Genomic DNA, 25,064 nt, shown 5'->3' on the forward strand with positions numbered 1-25,064 from the left:
ATACTGACCGGATACAATATTGATTTTGGTGGTAACTCATTTTTTTATTTTATCGCCTTTTGGAACCAACTATTTATTCGGATTAGAAAAAGGGAGAAAAGATGACAAAATAACATGGCGGATATAAGATTTTGCGTAAAATGTAGAATTTACTTTTTAATACTGACCGGATACAATACTGATTTTGGTGGTAACTCATTTTTTTATTTTATCGCGTTTTGGAACCAAACTCTTATCAAACATATATAAATCACCTTGCACATTATCTTTCAAATACAGCTTGCATTATTTTTCAACAAATAGATATTAAACAACAGCTCTCCATCTCCCTCCATTCATCTATAGTTTCAGCAGAAATACCAGCACACTCAATCTGGCACAGCGCGGTCGAGTTATCAGCCGTCTGTGGAGTGTAGCCCAGGGTTACACACGGAACAATGACATTCTTTCAGTTAACACCCGAGACACTAGGACCCAGTGAGGCGCTTCCCTCCTCGTCAGGCTCCCATAGTTCCAGAGCTCAGTGAGCGGTCTCAGAACAGAGTGCAAAGAGAGAGAGAGAGAAAGCAAAGTGAGTGTTAGAGCCCACTGTGGTCACTGCTAAAACACTGATCCGAAGAGAAATGGAGGGATTAACCAGTCGGATTTAAAAATCTGGAGCTCATGCGGAGGCAGCCAATCGCTAGACGATCTGGATTATAAGGTTTGTGTGATTGTTAATTCTTTGCTGTAATCTATAAGGGCTTTCTGTTTTGTCAGGAGTCAGCAGGAGCGTTCGGGGGTATAGACGCTGCTGGTGAGTCTAGTTACGTTTGGGACATGTGCTACTTACAGCGGATGAAATATTGTGACAGGGAGGAGAGATGGAAAGAAGGCACGCTCCTGTCACCGAAGAATGGAAAGCACTGCGGTTGTAAACAGTGTGAAGCTCTGCTAACAGACCGTGACTTGTGCGTCTTTCCCAGTCTCTCTCTCTCTTTGACTGGTTAATGTTTTTTTTTTAATGTAGATGAAGAAACATCTCGTCCCCTTAGGGTTAGGGCGCTCCGTTCTGGTGGTGATCTGTTTGTATTTGATGTTCTCATGTTCAGCACCCGGGGTTCTGCGAGAGGAACTTTGCTCCGAGACTTGTCAACAAATGCAGTGTTAAATAAAGAAGCCACGGAGTGAAGTTTGAATGCGCTCGCTGGGTGGAAAACAAGTCTGAACTGCTGGGCAGCGGAGGGAGAGCTTAAAAGAGAACGAATTGCAGAAGTGAGCCACATTGCATTGAATATATACAGTACAGTAAACACATTTTATTTGATTTATTTCTAGTTTATTGCTTTGCAAGTTGGGACTATCAAGTCTTTGTTATTGCAATCTGATCGCAGTTCTCCAGCTCCAATGTCTTTTTTCTGCACGCAACAGCTGAAAGTCCTTTTCTAAATGCATGCTCTGTTGTCTGTCTACATCAGCTTTTTGCTTTGCAGCTGTAGTCCTATTTTATCTGTTTAAGTTTTGAGCTTGTAGGACTCAAATCAAAGTGCATGAATGTATTTCCTAATGGCACAGCCTGTGGATTTAATGTCATTAAATCTGGACTATGCGAACTGTTTTGCTGAGCTCCGAGCTTTCTGCGGTTGTCTGTCTGCGAGTCTCGTCACCACAATGCTATAGCAAGTTTTATTTCTTGGAATCTGTCATGCTGAGCTCGTGTTTTCCATCAGTTTCCATTTTCGTCTAAAAATAATACGAAAATACCTTGATAGCAGTGTCTCTTTGGAAAAATGGTGTTGCATGGATAGTGGAAATGTATGATTTATGACTTTAAACATCTAGTTTGGTGAATGCTTTTGGTGAATGTGCACTACTAAGAATTAAAAGATTGTTTTATGTGAATTGGCGCGCCGTACGGTTTCTTTCCCCCCTCCGACGGCAGTTTTCCCCGACCCTCTGTTTCCATGGCCCCCTCATGTGGTCGCTCTTCCTTGCCTATAGCACGAGCTATCTCCGCCTATGAAAACACAGCGCGTGATTGGCTGATCCTGCAGATGCACAGGAAGTTCAGGGTTTCTAATAACCACCCAGAGACACAGTTACCATAGAGACAAAGATAAGCCCTCTTGCTAAAAAAAAAAGGAAAAGCCTGCATGTCATCACAGCAGCCTGCGGAAAGTGTCTGCTCTCTCTCTCTCTTGCCAGTTTTCCTATTAGCAGCTGCTCAAAGCGTATAGCCCCTGCCTTATAAAGCTTTGCCTCAGGTTTTCGCGCCTCTTACAGCTCTTCAAGCTTTGCATCTCTTTTGCAGACTTTGCATGTCAATAAAATTTCGAAACTGTACTCGTGCGCTCATTCATGCAAACTTGCCGAGACTATCTAAAATCTAAAGCACTGACCCGTGCTTACAAGGCATGTGCTGTTTCGTTCCTCCCCCCGTTGCGCGCGGGAGCTATTTGTGTGATGTGATGTAATGGCAGGCTGTGTGTAATGCTGATACCTCCAGCTGCACGTTAATTGATTTCAGGAGTATTGTTATAACGCTCGCCACTCAGACCAAGAGCATTTGAAGGTCTTTCCCCAAAGTCATTTCGCCTCGGTGACTCACAAGGCAGCACACACTTCCAGTTCTTTTTACTTCAATGTTTTTTGTCAGATTTTCCTCAACAGTTGAGGTTAGGCTTTGGGGGCCGACGGAGAAGAGTTGTATTGTGTGATGTGCCGAGGGAAAAGGAAGAGCCGGCAGTGAAAGGGCTTCCTGTTGACGGGAGCATTACGTTATCTGAGGAAAGGGTCTGTTGGCAGGAAACGTGTCAGCCACTTGTTTTCTTTAAAGTAAGAGGATGCGTCGCGGATGGCTTGTTTTGTCTTCGGCGAGAGATTGGGAGAGGGGAGGGAAATCACTTTGCTCTGGAACTTTGTGAAATTCGATACATGTTGCCTTGGCAATTTTTCCTCAGTCGGTGCGCGCCGACGTTGCGAACAAAGCCGAGATCTTGCCTCTTGAAAGATCTAATATCCTCGAGCAAAACCGTATGCCCCGCCATGGAGCAGACACCCTTCGGGTTGCTTTCATATTCAAATGCACACAAAGAAATTGACTATTATATTTCTGATTTGGTTGTCAGCGCAGTCTTAGAGGAGGGTTTAAGCGTGTCCGTTTACAGTCATGGCACAGTGAGTCCTCCTTTGAGACTTGAATACCTCTTTAAACTCCATCTCTCATTTGGCACATTTGCATTTCAGGAGATTAAGCTTCAGAAGTTTCCCAGTGTAGTGGGTGGCTGCTGGCCCGGGGCGTGCAGAGAGCCGGTATTATTTAAGCACGCTGTGCCACGGGACGAGACCGGGGTGCTGTCCGTCCGTCACAGTCGAGAGGTGAAGTTGGCTGCGAAGGAGGTCAAGGCGCTTTTTATTTTGAGGCACTGGAGTGTGGGGCTTCTCTCGTCTCCTTTGTCTCTATAAAATCTTGTAACAACAGCCAGCGGCTTGTCAACGGACCGAGTTTGCACCGCCCCTCATGAACATTAAACAGCAGAAGCGAGCGCTCGACGAGGCAGAGAGAAATGTCAAAACATCAGACAACTAGACAGGCAAAAAACACCTGATGAGAAAGAATGGTAAATATGCATGATGGGAAGAATTTGTGTCGCTCGACTCTTGAGTTCTGCTTAACGCTCTGCTGTCGCTCATTTTCAAGCGCATAAAGTGAATAAAGAAATGACTGGATTTAAATGTTTTCAATTCGATATGGCTCAGTTCTCCAGGGCTGTTCGCTTGTGATGCGTTCAAGTCTGTGATAAAGGTCTCCAGTCAAAACGCATCTCCTCATCGGGTGTTCTGTCGCGCGTGACTGAAAGCGTCACGTCCTCAATCAAAATGAGGCCATACATCTTTTAACCCCTCCACGGTATCTCTCCTCCATCGCTCTTTTTTCCCCGGTGACCTTCAGCTTTTTATTTTATCTCTATCTTGGTGATTAAGTGTCTGGAATGCATGTGATGACGGTGGCAACCTAATGAATGATAGACCCTCGGCTGCAGATCCTCTGGGAAGCACATTTAATGCTTGGTGGTGAGGTGTGGAGGTCTGGTTGAAATAGAAAGAGTGTTCTGTCAATCTTAAAGGATTAGTCAAGTTTCTTAAAAAAAATCTAGATAATTTTCTCACCACCATGTCATCCAAAATGTTGATGTCTTTCTTTGTGTAATCGAGAAGAAATTATGTTTTTTGAGGAAAACATTCCAGGATTTTTCTCATTTTAATGGACTTTAATGGACCTCAACACTTAACAGTTTTAATGCAGTTAAAAATTGCAGACTGTAAACGATCTCAAACGAGGCATAAGGGTCTTATCTAGCGAAACGATTGTCATTTTTGAGAAAAATTTAAAATATGCACTTTTAAACCACAACTTCTCGTGTGTCTCCGGTCATGTGACGCGCCAGCGCGACCTCACGCAATACATAATCACGTCAAGAGGTCACGGATGACGTATGCGAAACACTCTGTTTACAAGTGTGGAGAAAGAGGACCGTTCCGACATTGTTGTATGTGAAATGATACTAATTAATGTCGTTGTGTCAGTTTATTGTTTAAAATGGTTCCCAAATGTGCATTTCATATATGTAATACGTGACCTTTTGACGTCATTACGCAACTACGTGAGGTCGCGCTGGCTCGTCACACGAATGGAGGAAGGCGAGAAGTTGTGGTTTAAAAGTGCATATTTTTTATTTTTCTTGTCAAAATGACAATCATTTCGCTAGATAAGACACGTATGCCTCGTTTGGGATCATTTAGATTCCTTTAAACTTTGTTGAAACTGCAATTTTAAACTGCATTAAAACTGTTACGTGTTGGGGTCCATTAAAGTCCATTAAAATTAGAAAAATCCTGGAATGTTTTCCTCAAAAAACATAATTTCTTCTCGACTGAACAAAGAAAGACATCAACATTTTGGATGACATGGTGGTGAGTAAATTATCTGGATTTTTTTCAAGAAAATTGACTAATCCTTTAATTTAATTCACAATTAACTTTATCAAATTGAATCTAATGGATAATCATTTTTGTTCCTGCCTCATACCCTCAGTCTGACCCTTAACCACACTCCTGCACCATCTTTAGTTTTTGTGCTCTCGGGTTGCACAAGAAGGAAAAAATAACTGTAAGTTTGATGTAAACACTCCGGCTTCCTGCAGAGAAAAATGAGAAGTGTGGCTGCTGCCGAAATGGCCGGCCACTTAAGTCCACTGCGAGTGTGCGCCCGGCCCTCCAATGCACTGGAATTATATCCACAGTCGACCGCTGCCGATGAAATAATAACATACTCTAGATCTGTATTGACACTCAAGTTCACACCTGGGTCAAAAGCCTTCGCGCTGCAAGCACGATGAACGATCGTGCCCCTAAATGCCCAAGTCTGCTGCAGATCTTGAAGAACTTAAATGTTGAATACGTTAGAATTATACTGGGGCATAACTCATCTTTTTGGGAGGTGTAGTGTTACTTTTTTAAGTGATGTTTTTACATGCAAAAAGAGTAACCACCTAGTAAGCACACATCAGTTGCATAGGAAGTCTTATAAAAAACACTCATAACACTTTAAAAGGCAGTGTCACTCCAATCTAGAATTTGTCAGTCTTGAACTACTCATTTAAATCATGTAAATGCCGTCACGGTCATGTCGAGCATCCCATTCATTTCAAGGATAGAGAAAATAGTGGTTTTCACTCTGCATTGAATCAAACTGTACTGTATATTGAATTTTTAATGTGTAGCGACACTGTATTAAATCAAGCCTATGATTTAAATGAATAGAGCAGTTAATTTAGATGCTACCATATCGAGTACCCTGACAAGTCAGTTTTGTGCTCTGAAAGATTTGATTCATTCAGTTTGAGATTTGATTCATCAGTAGTTTTTACTGAAAGGGAGTGATATTGCCTCTGGATTAAGCGCTGGCAATTTGTTTGCATGCATTTGTGTGTGTCTGTGTGTTGGAGATTGTTTGTGTGTGTAGCAGTGCTTGTCTGTTTGTGTGTGTGCACTTGTCCATGTGTCTGCGTGCGTGCTAGTTTGTGTGTATGTGTGTGGTTGGTTGTGTGTCTCTGTGTGTTTGCTTGCATGTATCATTGTGTGTGTGCTTATGTGTGTGTGCTTGGGTGTGTGTGTGTGTGTGTGTGTGTGTGTGTGTGTGTGCGCTTGCTTTTGTTGAGTGCTTACATGTGCGTGTATTTGTGTGTGTGTCTATGTGCTTATTTGTGTGTCCTTATGTGTCCATGTGTGTGTCTGTGTCTTCTTGCCCGTTTGTCTATGAGGTTGTGTGTCTCTGTGGAAGCTAGTATTTGAGTGTGTGCTTGCTTTTGTTGAGTGCTTACATGTGCGTGTATTTGTGTGTGTGTCTATGTGCTTATTTGTGTGTCCTTATGTGTCCATGTGTGTGTCTGTGTCTTCTTGCTTGTGCGTCTATGAGCATGTGTGTGTCTGTGGAAGCTTGTATTTGTGTGTGTGCTTGCTTTTGTTGAGTGCTTACATGTGCGTGTATTTGTGTGTGTGTTTATGTGCTTATTTGTGTGTCCATGTGTGTGTGCCTGTGTCTTCTTGGTTGTGTGTCTATGAGCTTGTGTGTGTCTGTGGAAGCTTGTATTTGTGTGTGTGCTTGCTTTTGTTGAGTGCTTACTTGTGCGTGTATTTGTGTGTGTGTCTATGTGCTTATTTGTGTGTCCTTATGTGTCCATGTATGTGTCTGTGTCGTCTTGCCCGTTTGTCTATGAGCTTGTGTCTGTGGAAGCTTGTATTTGTGTGTGTGGTTGCTTGTGTTGAGTGCACCCTTGTGTGTGTATTTGTGTGTGTGTCTATGTGCTTATTTGTGTGTCCTTATGTGTCCATGTGTGTGTCTGTGTCTTCTTGCTTATGCGTCTATGAGCGTGTGTGTGTCTGTGGAAGCTTGTATTTGTGTGTGTACTTGCTTTCGTTGAGTGCTTACTTGTGTGTGTATTTGTGTGTGTGTCTATGTGCTTATTTGTGTGTCCTTATGTGTCCATGTATGTGTCTGTCTTCTTGCCCGTTTGTCTATGAGCTTGTGTGTCTCTGTGGAAGCTAGTATTTGTGTGTGTGCTTGGTTTTGTTGAGTGCTTACATGTGCGTGTATTTGTGTGTGTGTTTACGTGCTTATTTGTGTGTCCATGTGTGTGTGTGTGTGTGTGTGTGTGTTTATGTGCTTATTTGTGTGTCCATGTGTGTGTGTGTGTGTTTTCTTGCTAGTGTGTCTATGAGCTTGTGTGTGTCTGTGGAAGCTTGTATTTGTGTGTGTGCTTGCTTTTGTTGAGTGCTTACATGTATTTGTGTGTGTGTCTATGTGTTTTTTTGTATGTCCATGTGTGTGTGTCTTCTTGCTAGTGTGTCTATGAGCTTGTGTGTGTCTGTGGAAGCTTGTATTTGTGTGTGAGCTTGCTTTTGTTGAGTGCTTACATGTGCGTGTATTTGTGTGTGTGTCTATGTGCTTATTTGTATGTCCATGTGTGTGTGTCTTCTTGCTTGTGTGTCTATGAGCTTGTGTGTGTCTGTGGAAGCTTGTATTTGTGTGTGTGCTTGCTTTTGTTGAGTGCTTACTTGTGCGTGTATTTGTGTGTGTGTCTAGGTGCTTTTTTGTGTGTCCATGTGTGTGTGCCTGTCTCTTCTTGGTTGTTGTTCTATGAGCTTGTGTGTGTCTGTGGAAGCTTGTATTTGCGTGTACGCTTGCTTATCTGTGTGTGTGTGTGTGCGCGTGCGTGCGTGAGTGTGTTGTGTGTGTGTGTTGTGATAGTGGAAATGGGCTGTGGTTCTGAGACTGGTGGATCAGTTGTTAAGAAAGCTTGCATTGTTCAGAATGATGCTATTGTCCTCTATTGTGCAGACATCAAGGACATTTAAAACTGTGACTGTACAGCCAGTGGACAAGGTCTATTCTTGCTTACAGCTAGGGACAGACGCACAAGGACACAGGGACACAAGCACATAACACGTCATACAGATACCCTAGGTCATGTAGCACACAACTTTCAAGGAAAACAAAAACATATAATTTAACTGAATGTAGTACACCTCAAACTCTGTTAAACACTGTCCGTTTCTCAATATGCAATATTGTTGTGGAATTGAGAACGGACACTGTTAGTTGTTTAAATCCACTAAATTGGGATTTTTTTGTTTCCGGGTCTTTACAGGCAGTTTATTAAGAGCCATGCACATCTGCACTGTGCTTCATATAGACCCGCTGTGCCTTTTTGCTCATTTCTGAGAACTCCCAACGGAGCTGATGCCCTGATTGTTTGAGAAACCTGACAAGCGCAAAACCATCCCAGAGTTCAGCTTGAACACATCCTCACAGGCCGGATTTCATTCGGAAAACTCGTGAGAATCAAGTCATTTCCATCTCCTCTCCGGGTCTATCATCAGTGTCATATTTCATTGATATTGCTTTCATTTTTGTTCTGTCAGGGAGGGCACAGCCCTGCTGTCGGGCATATAAACAACTGTATTTTACGGAGCTCTCGTACGGTGGGGTTGCTTCCAACTCTGGGTGCACTCACTGTCATGCCGATACACGCGCACCCCACACCCAATCACGAGCCCAGGGCAGATTGTGTCTTCGGTGAACGACTGACACCTCTTACTGTCAAAACACATTCTGAGCATTCAGTCTGCATCGATTCACTACTCTCACAAAAGCACGAAACAGGTGTTTTATCACACCGAACATTGAGGGGTTTCTGTCAACTTTATTTATTTAAAAAGTGTGAATTCTTGCTGGTGGCTTCCTTAAAGCTGCCATGCATACACTGCTTTTAATGTGCAAATCATCTCATTCACCACCGACGTCGCTTCTCATAGACGCAGAGCTTTCACGCTCTCTCTTCTTTGCAATACCACTTTTCTCTTTAGCTTTACTTAGCAGAGTGCCCCCGGTCCACTTAACCTGTTTTCACTCAATAACTGTTCATTTAGCCAAGAAAAGGGGGACCGTTTCTAAAGCGATGCACTGGCTCCTCAGGCTTTTTTTTTTGAACAGCTCATCAGATGAAGAGGGCTTTTTAGGAGTGTTGGTGACTTAAGAAAACCTCTGAGCCTGGCGTGAGCCCTCTTTACTGATTCAGAGAAGTGGCCAGCGCTGATGAGCCTAACCCCTCGAATTACCTCTCTTTATAATAAGAGAAAGTGCATTGTATTTAATTTTAATGAAATGCCAGACGAGAATCGAGTCTTGATTAGGAAATAGACACGGAGAGCTTTTGGGTGCCGTTCCCGCTCCGATCCGTCCAAACTGCTTATTTTCCGAAAACGTCAACGATAGATGGCATGAGGACCACCGGTCTGGTGGGTGGCACGTCACTGCCGGATGAAACTCACCGGACCATAGCAGAGGAGGGACAAAAGGGAACAAAACGTAGCCCAGCTGACAGCTCTTGTATTCCCACTTCCTGTTTTCTTTATCGTCCTCCTGTCTTTCAGAGCTTCTGTGCATCAGCATCTTCCCTAAGGTGGGCAATCTAATCAGGACGGTATCATTTCTCCTGCGGCAAACTTTGCTTCGGCAGCACCTGTCATACGCAGAGGAGAGAGGGTGACTTTGAAACCCTGCTAATGACCCTAGACAGATTTTCTCTTAAGATCTTCACTGCAGAGCTTGTGTGAAATGTGTGTCTTCTCGCATCCAGATGATTTGTCACCTAGATATTTGTGCGTTGCTTTGATAATCTAAGAATTGAATGTTTTGATGAGCATTATAAACTAAAATATACTGAAAGTGAAATATTCCTATACTGTATTTATGTAGTGCTTATGTAGTCTTTATTGTAATCGTCCCATGAAATAGTATAATAATCAGGCCCTAATTGTAAAATGACACATGGGTGGGGAATAGCACATTTAGTACATTTTACATTTATGGATTTGAAAGACGTTTTTAACATGTTTTCTTGTAAATGAACATTTGGCATTGTATGTTTAGGTTTAGTAATTTTAATTTAATGGCAATGAAAAAGTTATTATTTGAAAGTCAATAATTGAAATGCCTTATTTTTACAAATGTCAATTTAGTCATTTCATTGCTATTTAACAAATTTTGTCTTTTGCTTAAAGGATTAGTCAATTTTCTTAAAAAAATCTAGATAATTTACTCACCACCATGTCATCCAAAATGTTGAGGTTTTTCTTTGTTCAGTCGAGAAGAAATTATGTTTTTTGAGGAAAACATTCCAGGATTTTTCTCATTTTAATGGACTTTAAGGGAGCCCAACACTTAACAGTTTTAATGCAGTTTCAAATTGCAGTTTTAAAGGACTCTAAATGATCTTAAACGAGGCATAAGGGTCTTATCTAGCGAAACGATTGTCATTTTTGACAAGAAAAATAAAAAATTTGTACTTTTAAACCACAACTTCTCGTCTATCTCCGGTCCTGTGACGCGCCAGTGCGACCTCACGTAATACGTCATCACATCAAAAGGTCACAGATGACGTATCGAAACTACGCGCCCAGTGTTTACAAGTGTGGAGAAAGAGGATTGTTCCGACGTTGTTGTATGTCGTATGATACTATTTAATGTCTTTGTGTTAGTTTATTGTTTAAAATGGTCTGCAAGTGTGCGGTTGTTCACATATGTAACACAAGACCTTTCCATGGCATTACGTAATTACGTGAAGTCGCGCTGGCCATCACTGGACCGGAGATAGACGAGAAGTTGTGGTTTAAAAGTGCATATTTTTTATTTTTGGTCAAGAATGACAGTCGTTTCGTTGGATGGGACCCTTGTGCCTCGTTTGGGATTGTTTGGGGTCCGTTGAAGCTGCCATTTTGGACTGCATTGGGGCTGTTACATGTTGGGGTCCATTAAAGTCCATTAAAATGAGAAGAATCCTGGAATGTTTTCCTCAAAAAACCTTATTTCTTTTCGACTGAACAAAGAAAGACATCAACATTTTGGATGACATGGTGGTGAGTAAATCATCTGGATTTTTTATTGAAAATTGAATAATCCTTTAACATTAAGGGCAGTTGTTCTCTCGGCGCACAGAACACCGATTTTAAAAAAAAGGAACCACACACATGACGGGTTACATACATGTTGTGACGAACTTCGCATCAAGTGCATCATATCGGATAGTGTGAAAAATTGCTTTTATCGGGAACTCACGATTATTGGCCGATATATCGGTGCATCCAACGCTATCTCACGAGAATTCGTACATGTTTACGAGTTAGCTAATTCTTATTAATTCATACGACCACATTCGTAAGTTTTGGTACGATTTGCCTTGACTCCTGTGACGTTGGGGTTAGGGGCGGGGTTAGGGGTTCGGTTTCGTTGTTGTTGTTTTTTCATAAGAATCGTACGAATTAACTTTGTATGAATTGATAGGAATTAGACAACTCGTAAAATATGTACGATTTCTTATAAGATCAGTCTGGTGCATCTCTACTTTGTATAATTATTGTCAATTGTTATTTGTTAACTAATTTAAAACAGTTGGTTTTGAAATGACTTTTCCCCCAAATAATATTGTACACAATATTGCAGTATTATAAATAAATCTTTTTTCATTTGTTATTAGCGTGTTTGCCAGAGACTATTTGAAAGTGTAGGTTTTGCCATTGCCTGTTTTACTAAGACGTTATCAACAAGAATAAACTTTGGGCTTGTGACAGTCAGTTTCACCAGTGTTTGCCTAAGATAAGTGAAAAAGCCACATGTCTTCAGATTCCTCGACAACACACACACCAAAGGGAAGATAAAAAGCGATGAAGAAGAGACAGACCTCTGGCCAGCCACTGTCTGTTTGGTATGTGGATTTATTCGGTGTCTGCAAACACCGTCTGTTCAGAGCGCCACGTAAAGCATTCCCTTGTGTTTGTATTGGTTTAACTCGGCTATCATATAAAACCGCCTTACCCAGTCCACGCTGTCCTGAAGATTTGTCATATTTTTGTAGTCCGAAACAAATTCAATTGGAAATGTAATACTGTTTGTGAGGGAGGGTTGATTAGGGGGGCCGCGTTTCACTGGGGACAGTTTATAGCGTGGTAATGGAATGACATGTTTAAATTGTCATCCGACACAGAGATTAAACGAACCACAGTAAACATCAGCATTGCCTTGTCTTTTGGTTTACAGCCTCGATCTGTTACCTCACAGGCTAGCAGGTTAAGTTAACTTTCTAAGGGATTGCAGTGTTTTTTTTCCTCAAGGTTACCACAAGGACCGACTGCAGAATGTTCGCCCTCAGCCGTTCTATATGCTGCTCAAGCACTAATTCAGCAAGGACCTGGTGTTCCTTATTTGAAGCGATAGGATGGGGAGATATGCACTTTTTTTGGTCCGTGGCTGTGCGATATTAACCTCAGCTTTAATTGCCTGTGTCAGCTGTGGGCAGGGATAGCGAGGCGTGATAACTTAATGCGCCAGCCCCGGATCCTGCTGACTCTAGCACGGCGTGTGTTTTCCTGCTCTTTCCCTTGCCCAGGACAACACTACAGAAATCTAAACAAGATGTATGTTCTGCCAGAGTCCCGCGCACACGCCTAAACAATTTGTCATTGCCGGTTCAGAAATGCATCGAATTGCGCTCCTGGGAAGGTTGCGGAGACGAGAACTCATCTGGATGTAAACATATGGCAGGCAGTAAAATGTGTTAGTTGTGTGGCTGGTTAATTAGGAGAGGATAGCGACGGGATGCGTTTGCGCATTGTCGTGGCCTCGGCCTCACGCCTTTTATTTAACTGGCTGCAGCTGCGTTGGGCCGGGCCGGCGCGTGTGTGCACGTGTGTGCGCGCGTACACCTGCCTGCTTTTCCCACTAATCAGAGCAGATTACAGTTCGCAATTAGTCTCATCACACCACGCCAAAACCAGAGCTCTCATCTACTCAAAATCAGTGCCAACTGCATAAGTTCCCAAGCAAACCCTTAGACTGGAGAAAAAGAGAGAGAGAGCAAGGTATCACACCGCAGTCGTCTTTTCTTCTCTTGCCAATTACACATCTGCTCACCGTAGCCGCTGTTTATGCGCTAACGTCTTGGCGCGTGCAGCAGGGGGGTTGTTCACACCTTCCTAGAGCCGTTAATCTGTCTAGATCAAATAAAAGTCGTCCGTGATGATAAATCCCACCTAGCGTCGGTCCTCGTCCATCAGCTCCGGACCCCAAGCTTTGCCGTTGCTAGGCAACTGTGTCGAAGGAGTACTGTCAGATCTTATGGCACTGTTTTTGACCGAACCTTTGGCAAAGGGTACAAACACCTGACTACAGATTAGGCAGTCTGTAAGGTAGCATGTGTCTGAAACTGATCAAACTGTGGTCCCCGCTGATGTGTTTGAGGCAAGGATATATATTTTGTGATCTATCGCTTGGGTTTGAGAACTGTTCCCGGTCGCTGTGCTAGAATTAGAACAGAGGAGCGAGGACCCTAGGGGAACAGGCACATGCTGTGGATCCTATTGTCCTTCCTACTTCTGTGTCTCTTTTTACATAAATTTGAATTTTAGGAAGAACTTGTTGGAATATTGATGCACTAACTGATCAGTTGCTTTATTTGTTACCCCATCAGACTTCCAAAATCACAATTCGTCCCCTACTTAATTAAAACCGGAAATACACATAGCTAAGGTTAGGGTTAGGTTTGTGTTCCCTGATAATCTATGAGCATCATATCTACCAAGTATCACAGTGTCTTTTCCTGTTTTCCAACGTTCATTAAATGCCTGTTTTTGCAAATGACAGCTGGGTTCAGTTGTGTTTTCACCAGGGTCAAATTTTAGTTTCCGCCACAGGCGCAATTTCCATTTAATAATGCCACGGCGTTAAAAAAAATGGAGTAAAAAACTGTTGACACGAGTATTTACAATCTAATGGTGTTCACCTTTGCACATGTGCTGTTTAATTGAGGAATAAATAATTTGCAACCATTTAACCTTAACTGCAAATCAAATGCAATGAATAATATTTTAATTATGCTGCGCCAGCACCGGCGGCACGCGTGTGCATGTTTACGCGTGTGGACGTGCGATTTGACTGCTTAAAATTATTGGTGCAGAGAGCAGCTGTTTTACTCACCTCATTAAGGGCTGTATCCTTTACAGATGAATAGTGATGCTCAGGCAAAGATCAGACATTAATTCGCATGCAGCAGTGCATTTACTTGGGAGTTTAACATCTGATTACAGATCAGACAGCAAACACACTCTGTAAGGGACCAAGCAGCCAGAGGCAAAAAGAACACAGGTTTTCCAAACAAAGAAGGTTTATTTTAAGGTCAAACCCATAAAAAATAGCAAATTAAATTTGAATAAAGAAATTCAAATCTGTGCTAACATAAACTAACAAACAAACTTAACACAAGAGTTCTAACCTGAACAAAAAAACCCCTCAAATGACACATGAGGGAACCTATATACACACCGGACTAGTCCATTACACACACACAGGGGATAACACAAAACACAATTTAAATAGATTTAAATAAATCCATTTTACAAAAAATGTAAACCAAAGCAAATAGGTTAAATAACACAATTCAAAATATATTATCAAAATAGACCATTAGCCAATATGCAAATTATATCAGACAAAATCAACAAACCATCCTACATTCCCCCCAGCTAATTTCCAACATGGAATACTCCAGGAACTTAAAAGATGGTCGTTGTTGCCAGCCGGTCCTCTATAGACACGGACTTCCACAGGCATTCCACACAGCACTAAGCAGCAACACGTCTCCACTCCTCATACAGGTAACTTAAACTCAAAGAAATAAATATTAGCAAAAAGGAAATAAACCACTAACTAGGAAGTGTGCACCCAAACTAGTTGGTGGTAAGAAAGAATGCAAATGAAAAATAAACTTAAACAAAACAACTGTGTCTGTCATTTTCATTTATGGTCCTATAATATGAAGTGATCTGTAACAAATATTGCATTAAATACTAAAGAAACAAATTATGTAAACAGAAATGTGAATGTAATGTCATGTAGTTACCGCTCTAATGTGTGGCTGCATCAATGGCCATCACACTCCCCCCTCCTTCAGGAACCTCGCCAACACAGCGAGAGAGGTAGTCAGCCGTAACATTGGCCTTCCCTGGAACATACTGGACCACAAATCGAAAGGGCTGCATGGCCAAATACCATCGGGTAATTCTGCTATTGGTATCCTTCATCTTCTCCAGCCATTGTAGAGCCTTGTGGTCAGTTTCCACAATAAACTCCCTCCCCAACACATAATATTTTAGAGAGTCTAAAGCCCACTTCACGGCCAAACACTCCTTCTCGATTGTGGAATAACGGACCTCTCTAGGAAACAGTTTCCGGCTAATACATGCCACAAGCCGTTGTTCACCTGGTGGGCCTTGCAGTAACGCTGCTCCAATACCCCGATCTGAGGCATCTGTTTGCACAACAAATTGTTGATTAAAGTCAGGGTTGTGCAAAATTGGGTCCTTACCCAGGGCATTCTGGATGTCTTGGAAAGCTTCCTTTGCACTTTCAGTCCACTGTAAGCGATTGGGGCATCGAGAACCCACCATATCAGTTAAGGCTGCTGCTCTGCCAGAGAAATTGGGAATAAATCTGTTATAGAAACCTGCCATTCCAAGAAATGATCTCAACTCCTTACGTGTCTGAGGAAGGGGACACTGTTGAATGGCTTGGATCTTTTTTACTTGAGGTCTAACTACCCCTTTTCCAATACTGTAGCCCAGATAGTCAACTTCTGTTCGGGCCACTGCACATTTCAGAGGATTGATGGTAAGGCCAGCTCGTTGGAGCCGCTGCAACACTTCTTGTAGATGTTCCAAGTGGTGCTCCCAAGTGTCACTGTAGATAACAATGTCATCCAAATATGCAGCTGTAAAGGATAGGCCATGCAATATGTAGTCCATTAACCTTTGAAAGGTGGCCGGAGCCCCATGTAAGCCAAAAGGCAAAAATTTAAAATGGAATAACCCCCAGGGGGTTCTGAAGGCTGTCAGCTCTTTAGACTGGGGAGTAAGAGGGATTTGCCAATATCCCTTAGCAAGATCAATGGTCGTCAGATATTTACTTTGTCCTACACGGTCAATCAAGTCACTTATACGTGGGGTTGGATAGGAGTCAAACTTGGAGACAGAGTTAAGGTAACGGAAATCAATACAGAATCTTAAAGTTCCATCTTTTTTTGGAACTAGAACCACCGGATGGCACCACTCACTTTTTGATGGCTCAATGATTCCCAAGGTCAGCATTAGATCAATCTCTTTCCTCAGAGCAATCTGTAAGCGCTCAGGTATACGGTAACTCTTCCTTCTGGCGACTGCATCACTTGTCAACACGATATCATGCTCAATCAATGTTGTGGCTCCTGGAAACTCAGAGAAAAGTTCAGGATGGCAAAGAGCTCTCACCTGTGATTGACGATCCTTTGGCAAGTGATCCAGGTTAACACATTCTGAAACCTGCTGAGGCAGATATTGTTCCTCCAGTTCTTCCTCTTCTGCCACCTGTTGAATCATCATAACCTGAGACTCTCTTTCTGGGCGAGAAATCCACTCCTTGAGCAAATTAACATGCAACACTTTACTAGGCCGATCTCGGCCTGGGGTGGCAATTTCATATGTAGTGGGTCCCAGCTTTCGCTTGATCTCAAACGGACCCTGCCATTTCGCCAACAATTTGCTCTCATTGCTTGGTAACATTACTAGCACTTTCTGACCTGGATTGAAACTCCGTTCAACAGCTGACCGATCATACCATGACTTCTGATATCTCTGTGCTTCAGCCATGTGAGCTTGGGCCAGTTTCGTCATGGCCTCCAACCGCTCCCTCATCTGCACAACATAAGAGATAACATTTACAGAGTTCTGACTACCCTGGGTTCCTTCCCAGAGTTCTCGAAGCAGTGTTAAAGGGCCTCTCACATCACTTCCATACAATAGCTCAAAAGGAGAGAACCCAGTGGATGCCTGGGGCACTTCCCTGTATGCAAACAGGAGGTAAGGCAACCACTGGTCCCAATCTTTACCAGACTCACTAATGAACTTGCGCAGCATTTGCTTGAACGTTTGGTTAAAGCGCTCTGTGAGGCCATCAGTTTGGGGATGGTAAGGGGTTGTTCGTAAACTTTTAATTCCCAAAAGCTTATACACCTGCTTTAGAAGAGTAGACATAAAGTTAGTGCCTTGGTCTGTAAGGATCTGACAAGGGAAACCAACTCTGGAAAAGAGTTGTATTAGACAGGTTGCTACATACTTGGCTTTAATGGACTTCATCGGGAACACTTCTGGATATCTAGTTGCATAATCAGTTATGACAAGCATGAATCGATTTCCAGCTTTACTCGTTTCCACAGGGCCAACAATATCCATACCCAATCTCTCAAATGGTGTGCTAATGACAGGTAAAGGTTGTAGCGGAACTCGGGTCGGTCGTCTTATTGAAACTTTCTGACACTGAGAGCAACTCTTACAATACTGGGTGACATCCCTCCTTAATCCTGGCCAATAAAATTTTTTCTTTATTCGGGCTAGGGTCTTATGTCTTCCTAGGTGGCCAGCCCAGGGAATCGAATGACTCAACCTGAGTATTACATCCCGGACACATTGTGGCACTACAAGCTGGTTTGTGGACCCCACTTGACGATAAAGAATTCCTTGTTGGAGTAAATACCTTTCAGCAGAATCAGGATAATCACTCTTGTTTATTGCCACCTGCTGCGCTTTCTTCCAGTATGTAGCGAGGCCACTATCCTCCTGCTGGAGCTGACCAATATTAGTGGGTAACTGGAAACTCTGGAACAAATCACATACTGTATTAGCAGACATTCTAGAAGCGTTATGCGCCAACTTATCCCGCTGTCGTTGCCTACGTGACTTCCGGGGCTTGGGAGGTTCTACCTCCATGTCAACATCGAAGAAAGGTAACACACTGAGTGCCGACATCGGTTCCTCTTCCTGGTTTGCTTTTGATCTGGTGACTACCATATTACAAACTTGTTCAGGCTGCAATAAATCTAAAAGCACTGGCAAATCGTTTCCCAGAATCACTGGATATGGCAAATTATCTGCCACACCTACATCTAGGAGATAAGTCTGTCCTTGTACTTTAAGGTAAATATCTGCTGTAGGTAACATCCTCTCATCGCCATGGACACAGCATATACGTGTAGTTTCACCATGATTAATCAAGGCAGGTGAGACAAACTGTCTATGAACCAATGTCTGGTCACTGCCAGTATCCACTAAAGCCTGCAGTTCTTTACCATTTAGCTCTACAGTAGTCATTTTCAAGGGCTGTCCATGTTTCACTGGCACTACGCTTGTTCTGGGCACATAACACATGTGAGAGAGCTTGGCCACATTCTGGGGACACATAGGCTTAGTATGGCCCTCCTGACCACACAGATAGCATATAGGCACCTTTTTGAACTGTTTAAATGGCATTAATTCCTGCTTTCCTCCTACAGGAGGCTTACCGGAAAAGCTGTGCTGAGTCTGGTGAGAGACGTTGGGCTTACGAAATTCCTTGCCTCCCCGGCAACTCCATGGCTGACTCCTTCCCCTTGCAGCCACGAACACATCTGCTAAGGATGCCGCTTCGGCAGCAGTTTCTGGGGCTCGCTCACGGATCCATACCTGGAGCTCGGGAGATAACATTCGGAGATACTGTTCAAGAATAATAATTTCTCCAATTTGCTCATTCGTTTTACCTTTAGGTCGAATCCATTTTCCATACAGTTCCTTCAACCTAGCATACAATTCTTTGGGACTCTCTGATGGCTGAATTTCCAAAGACCGAAACCTTTGTCGGTATGTTTCTTCGTTAATATCATACTTCCTAAGAATAGCTGCTTTAACACTATCATAGTCTAAGGAGTGATCAATGTCCATATGTACATATGCAGCTCGAGCTTTACCAGTCAATAATGGGATTAAGCGGAAAGCCCAGTCAGCTTTAGGCCAACAACAAGCAGTGGCAATCCTCTCAAATGTTATCAAGAAATGTTCAACATCATCAGAGCCACTTAACCTTTCTAGTTTTGCTTTGACCTTTACTGTCCAGTTGCTGACTGGAATTGTGATCTCCAGAGCATATGTCCTCAGGAAGTGAATCCACTATGGGAGTGAGCGGAGTAGTCCGAGCTTGCACCTCCATTTGAAGCATGCTAAACTGATGCTGCAAGGCTTTGAATCGTCGTTCTTGTTCCTTGAGTTCTTGAGCCCGCATATCTTCACGAGCATTCGTTTGTGCCATGTGCGCTCGAAACAAATTTGTGAGATCTGTGAGCGTTGGCTCCTGACCTTGTGTCTCCTCTACTGTTCCTGTCTCGTCCTTCTCCATAGTTTCTGCCTCCTCTTCGTGTGTTTCTTCTAATATGGTCTTCTGAGGCCCTTTCCTTCTAGGCCGCCTCATTACTCAACAACATATGAGGGGGGAAAAATTTTTTTGGAACCTGTGGCCTCTGCTGGCATATCCCACCGCTGCCACCATATGTAAGGGACCAAGCAGCCAGAGGCAAAAAGAACACAGGTTTTCCAAACAAAGAAGGTTTATTTTAAGGTCAAACCCATAAAAAATAGCAAATTAAATTTGAATAAAGAAATTCAAATCTGTGCTAACATAAACTAACAAACAAACTTAACACAAGAGTTCTAACCTGAACAAAAAAAAAAAAACCCACTCAAATGACACATGAGGGAACCTATATACACACCGGACTAGTCCATTACACACACACAGGGGATAACACAAAACACAATTTAAATAGATTTAAATAAATCCATTTTACAAAAAATGTAAACCAAAGCAAATAGGTTAAATAACACAATTCAAAATATATTATCAAAATAGACCATTAGCCAATATGCAAATTATATCAGACAAAAACAAACCATCCTACATGCCCCCCAGCTAATTTCCAACATGGAATACTCCAGGAACTTAAAAGATGGTCGTTGTTGCCAGCCGGTCCTCTATAGACACGGACTTCCACAGCCATTCCACACAGCACTAAGCAGCAACACGTCTCCACTCCTCATACAGGTAACTTAAACTCAAAGAAATAAATATTAGCAAAAAGGAAATAAACCACTAACTAGGAAGTGTGCACCCAAACTAGTTGGTGGTAAGAAAGAATGCAAATGAAAAATAAACTTAAACAAAACAACTGTGTCTGTCATTTTCATTTATGGTCCTATAATATGAAGTGATCTGTAACAAATATTGCATTAAATACTAAAGAAACAAATTATGTAAACAGAAATGTGAATGTAATGTCATGTAGTTACCGCTCTAATGTGTGGCTGCATCAATGGCCATCACACACTCTCACACAAATTCGAGATCCCATTGACTTACAAACCATAAAATATATGACATTAAATGACCTTGTTTTTCTTACGTGTATTTTTAGTGTTTTTGTGCATGGTTCATCAAAAAATTTCATTGATAAAATTCAATGTTAGTTCATGATACCAATGCATAGGTTTATGCACATTCATCCAAAGTGACTACAGTAGCTATACATTTTTTATCATTATATTTTCTCTGGTAATCGAACCCTCAATCTACCGCAATGCTCTTCCAGTTAAAGGAATAGTCTACTCATTTTCAATATTAAAATATGTTATTACCTTAACTAAGAATTGTTGATACATCCCTCTATCATCTGTGTGCATGCACGTAAGGGCTGGAGCGCGCTGCGACGCTTCGATAGCATTTAGCTTAGCCCCATTCATTCAATGGTACCATTTAGAGATAAAGTTAGAAGTGACCAAACACATCAACGTTTTTCCTATTTAAGACGAGTAGTTATACGAGCAAGTTTGGTGGTACAAAATAAAGCGTAGCGCTTTTCTAAGCAGATTTAAAAGAGGAGCTACATTTTATGGTGTAATAGCACTTTTGGGAGTACTTCGACTCGGCGCAGTAACACCCTCCCTCTCCCATTATGAGAGGGAGAAGGGGAGCAGACTTTTCAGGCGAGTCGAAGTACTCCCAAAAGTGCTATTACGCCATACAATATAGTTCCTCTTTTAAATCCGCTTAGAAAAGCGCTACGTTTTATTTTGTACCACCAAACTTGGTCGTATAACTACTCGTCTTAAATAGGAAAAATGTTGATGTGTTTGGTCACTTCTAACTTTATCTCTAAATGGTACCATTGAATGAATGGGGCTAAGCTAAATGCTATCGAAGCGTCGCAGCGCGCTCCAGCACTTACGTGCACGCACACAGATGATAGAGGGATGTATCAACAATTCTTAGTTAAGGTAATAACATATTTTAATATTGAAAATGAGTAGACTATTCCTTTAAAGGAAAACACCACCGTTTTTTTATTTTATATTATCTTTTTTCAATGTGTGCACTTAATCTTTGTACAGCGCTTTGTAAATGTGTTAGCATTTAGCCTAGCCCCATTGATTCCTTAGGATCCAAACAGGGATGAATTTAGAAGCCACCAAACACTTCCATGTTTTTCCTATTTTAAGACTGTTACATGAGTAGTTACACGAATAAGTATGGTGGCACAAAATAAAACGTGGCGATTTTTAAGCGGATAAAAAATGAGAGCTACATTATATGGCGAAAGAGCACTTAGTTTGCAGCCTTTCGACCTTGGGCCATACAATATAGAGGGCTCAACATAAAGGACTGCCCGGTGGCCCGGGGCAAGCATTAGAGACGTTCGGGCCAGTAAAAAGTATTGTCACTTGCCCGATTGGGCCAGTGCTTCACCCCTTAGTCACAAAATATTTTTTCATCAATGTATATTATTTTACATCTTGGCGACAAAAGAAACAATGCAATATTTTGCACAGTTTGCTGTCAGTTTACAGGTAAAGCAGAAAAGTTGGGAACCTTTAATCGTTGGAACATATCTGTTATTTGACTTTTAAATATTTTTTTTTAAATATGTGACACTGACTTTTTTATTGGGGCCAGTGAAAAATTTGGCAGGGCAAGTGAAAGCCTGAACCACTGGCCCGATTGGGCCATTTAAAAAAATTATTTGCATTGAGCCCTGATATAGTTCTCGTTTTATACGCTTAAAAATCGACACGTTTTATTTTGTGCCTTATTTTGTGTAACTACTCATGTAACAATTATGTCTTTAAATATAGAAAACATGGAATTGTTTGGTGGCTTCTAAATTCATCCCTGCTTGGATCCTAAGGAATGAATGATGCTAGGCTAAATGCTAACACATTCACAACGCGCTGTACAAAGATTAAGTGCACGCATTGAAAAAAAATAGGAATGTATTAATTCGTCTAAACTGAGCTAAGAACATAGTGAAATATTGAAAAAAGGTGGTGTTTTCCTTTAAGCTACAGAAATGCAGCAACTCTGGTGGGACTTGAACCCACAATCTGCTTCATTTTACGCTTACATTAATGTGAATGAATTGGAAATTTGTAATGACGTTTGTATAAATGAGCAGTTTTAAAAGCATGTCCACACACACAGAAAACAGCATGACCTCTGTCAAGGCAACATAATAGATCATGTTTCATACGAAATGTGAATGAATGTGGAGAGGTTGTGTATAAAAGGAAAGCGGGTCAGATGAACAGGAGATCTTAAAAATCTCTCTCACGTGTTTCCTCGGCGTCTGCCAGCACTGGCATGGCTTTGTTTAGCACTGATATGGATCCTGGTCCTCTGGTTATAACTGTACTGTGAGCTTAATGCAGGAGCAATTCCTGACACTATGATGAATGATAGCTTATCTCACTGACCACAGTTGACCTCTGGGATATATTCAGCTCAGTGTGGTGGGTTGCGTGTTTATTTAGCTGTATCAGTTAAATATGACAAAACCCCTTTTTGGAGAAATGATTCATACATTAAATAATGATTTTTGTTGGGGTTAGGCTGTAATAATCATTTGGTATTTAGTCATTGATAAATTTGTCACATTGTAAGACCTTTTTACACGAACTAGTGAATGCAAACGGGTGATTTTTTAAAATTGTGACCAGACACGGACCTGAGGTATACACTTCATTATACATTTTAACCAAAAATATTAATAAAAAAGCTGTAGCCTATATTAAATCCTTGTGTGTTGATGAAATGCAGGGGTGTTGACACAAAACGAAAAACACAATTGTTTCAAAATATTTTGTGCGGTAACACTTTATTTTACAGTGACTTTGTTACATGTTACATGTATTTACTATAGTATTAACAGTAAATTAAACATAGTTAATTTATATTATTCTATACTTGTATAGTTACACTATTACAAAAATACAGTACTTTAACTCTTTCCCTGCCAGCGGTTTTTTTTTTTTTAAGTTGCCAGCCAGCGCCAGCATTTTTCATGATTTTCACAAAAGTTTAATGCCTTCCAGAAAATGTTCTTCTTTAAATATATAAACATACAATATATTAAATGAAAGAACAGACCCTCTGCTTTAAAAAAAAAAATCTCTACTTTATTAGTTCTCTTTTTATCTCCTTTCAAATATGGGTAGGTTTCTTCAAAAACACAAAATTTTAAGCAAAAAGCTGACGTAATTAAATTTTTGTGAAGGACTTTTGATAGAGATCAGATGCAGAGCGATCCTCAAAACTCAATGTCAACGCTCAATTTTAGCAAGTGCTATGCGGTTGTCAGTTTGCAAGATGACTGATGTTGATTGTGCATTTATCGAGAGAGTTGCCAGTTTGTATTTGGTAAACTTACTATAGGGGGAAATAAACGACGCGGGTCGATAAACGTCACGTGACTCAAAAGTGAAGTGTGTATTACAACTTACCAGGTTGCCAAGTGTCCTCACTGACACTCTTCCAAATGAGATCCTTTTTATTCCTGTCTCCTCTATAGAAATAAGAACTTGCTCCAGGTGACTGCTTACAGACAATATCAAGCGTTGGTTGAATGAGTGACTCCGGGCGGGGCTGCCACCCCAGCAGCAAGCAGGCTCCTGATTGGTTAACGCGGCGCGAAATTCCGCCAAAGTTAACATTTTTCAACTAGGGCGTCAGCCGCAAATTCGCGTGAACTGCAAATTGCACAAAAAGCACCATTCGCGCGAACCGCGCACAACGCTCAATTCGCGCGAGCTTGGAAACGCCTCTTCCGCGCCGCGGGACCTCCTGACACGCGTCAATACGTCTTCACATTGACTTAACATTGAAAATTTAAATCACTCGCGCTTCACACCTCTACCGCGGTTGGTGTAAACGCAGCATTAGAGTTCATATTAGTACCTCAGAGGTACAAATTGATACCAAATGTTTACATTGTACTGCGCAAGTGACAGCTGAGGAAATTATTTTTTAACAGTGTAGGTATCTGTATGTGTTTTATATGGTCATACCATCAGAACGTGCGTGTGTTTTGTGTTTATGTCCCTGTTTGTCATTGTATAAGGGGATGCTGGGTGATTAGAGGAGGATCCTGAGGTACAGGAGAGAGCATTATCATTGGTGCGTGAATGAATGTTTCTGATCCAGCCTCGGTGATTAAAGATTAAGACAGCTTTACAACCTCATCTAGCAGGATTTCAGAGGAAAGTCTGGAATCTGCTTTACAGTCGTGAACTGTTATATACTGAGGGGAGGAGTGGTTAAGGAACCCCTCTCTCTCTTTTCCTCTCCTCCTCAGAGGACTTTAACATCACCTTGCTCTTTCTTTCAGTCCACTGCTCGCCCCGATAACATCAGTCTCCACTAAGAGAGGCTTATCACTGAGCCAGGCCTGCTTTTGTGTTTATGGCTGTGCTTTGAATCAGTAAGACCGGTGTAATATACAGTATATCTGCAGGGCTCATAAAGGAAGCCGGTGTATACTTTTTATTGACTCCTCTTGAAGACATTCCAGACGTAGATCAAAGGGAACACGCTTGCGGTCGGGGACGAATATAGTTTCATTTACGAATGAGCGTTTTGCTGCTGTCTACCCCTTCGAGTAGTAAATGAGGACAGCGGACGCTGGGACTGTTTGTCCTAGAGTCTCTTGCTCTGTTCCAAAACCTACGGAGCTGCCTATGGAGGCAGCATTTTAAGGCGTTGGAGACGCGCTGCACGCACCAAGGCTGTTCCAGAAGGAAGGAATTTTAAT

At 41.8% G+C, this 25,064-nt stretch overlaps 1 protein-coding gene across 5 annotated transcripts in view; it reads left to right on the forward strand.

Annotated features, from left to right (window-relative positions):
* The first annotated feature begins 526 nt into the window (after positions 1–526).
* Positions 527–25,064, forward strand: part of foxn3 (forkhead box N3) — a 143,349-nt gene continuing 118,811 nt past the window's right edge. For 2 of the 5 annotated variants that reach the window (XM_055172750.2, XM_055172749.2), the window contains exons 1-2: positions 527–703; positions 1,092–1,254. The gene's annotated coding sequence lies outside the window, so the exon portion shown is untranslated. The remainder of the gene's footprint in view (positions 704–1,091; positions 1,255–25,064) is intronic. The other 3 variants (XM_055172748.2, XM_055172752.2, XM_055172751.2) reach the window with 2 other exon arrangements.

The sequence above is a fragment of the Misgurnus anguillicaudatus genome, chromosome 7, assembly GCF_027580225.2.
Source record: "Misgurnus anguillicaudatus chromosome 7, ASM2758022v2, whole genome shotgun sequence".
NCBI lineage: Eukaryota > Metazoa > Chordata > Actinopteri > Cypriniformes > Cobitidae > Misgurnus > Misgurnus anguillicaudatus.